Source organism: Sceloporus undulatus, chromosome 9 (assembly GCF_019175285.1).
Source record: "Sceloporus undulatus isolate JIND9_A2432 ecotype Alabama chromosome 9, SceUnd_v1.1, whole genome shotgun sequence".
In the NCBI taxonomy this organism is placed as follows: domain Eukaryota; kingdom Metazoa; phylum Chordata; class Lepidosauria; order Squamata; family Phrynosomatidae; genus Sceloporus; species Sceloporus undulatus.
The window spans coordinates 25,239,348-25,240,719 of NC_056530.1; positions in this window are offsets into that span (position 1 = coordinate 25,239,348).

The window sequence follows — 1,372 nt, forward strand, 5'->3', positions numbered from 1 at the left end:
AAGGGACCTCCAGGGCTCTACCGGTATCCAAGCTGTCCATGCTGCAGTCTGCGTCCCTTGGTCAGGGCCTCCAGGGGCTCGAACCGGCGACCTGCTGGTGGCCAATTGGCAGCTCAGCTCTCACCGGGAGCCATCTCTGCATCCCCGACCATTACGCTGCTCCTGGCAGTCTTAGCCTCTCTCTTCATGAGGCTCCCTGTGACGTCACTTGGAACACGCGCTCCAGGCCTTGCTCTCTGCCGCCCTCTTCTGGCTGCACTCCAGCTCTGCACCCTCCTCCTCCTGAGACACAAAACCAGCAAAGAAGCCAAGGAAAAGAGGCCCCATTCAAACCAGCAAAAGAGAAAAACACACATTCAGACTCTCAAATAACAACATTAGAAATACAGTTCAAAAGTTAAAAAGTCAGATCATCAGGGCTTTCTTTCCTTTCACATTCAGGCTTTGCCCATTTCATTCTAGATCGATTACTTCCTCTCTCCCTCCTTTGATTTCCTCTCTTCCTCTCTTTCTTTCATCTCAGATCCTCTTTCATTCATCTCTTCCTTCTAATACACCTTTCCTTGCTTTTTGCTCCTTCCTTCTCTTGCTCCATTTCTTCTCCTCTCAGACTTTCTCCCTTCTCATTTCTTCTCTTTATTTTACATTCCTTCTTCTTGGACTCAAAGGGTGGCTCTAACAAAACTACAAACCCCATCATTCCGTCGGAAGGAGCCAGGGAAGCCAAAGGGGGGCCAAACTGGGCTGTTTCTACAGGGCAGATGCACCTCTGGGGCTCCCTGAGGGGATGGATTCCCTTCCATCTCTAGGACCCTATGAATTCCTTTATGGCATCAGAAGGGGATGGACTGGATGGCCCTTGGGGGTCCCTTCCCTCTCTAGGACCCTATGAATTCCTTTATGGCATCAGAAGGGGATGGACTGGAAATTCAGAAACCAAATCGCATTTAACATACAGAACTAGCGTCATCCCGCTGCCTTGCAAGCCTATAGAAAGCCATAGGTCCACCTGTCCTTTCTTATCATGGCGTCATAGATTGGGATCAACCCCAAGAAGGGCCCCGATCCAGTCCAAGCCCTTTATTGTGCCATGCAGGAACTCCTAGAGAAGCCTTCTACTCCAGATCGATCCCTGACTCCCTCTCTCCCAGGATCCGAGGGATCACCTTAAAGGCCCATTGGGCTCCAAAAGCTATTTGTGTGTGTGTGTGTGTGTGTATTTGTGTGTTTGTGTATATCTGTGTATATAATTTATATGTGTGTGTATACACACACAGATACACACACACACACACACACACACTGGATGCACCAGTGGTCACTCCTCTGTGGCAAGCTGAACCAAATAGCCAAAAGCCACAGAAGACTTCAA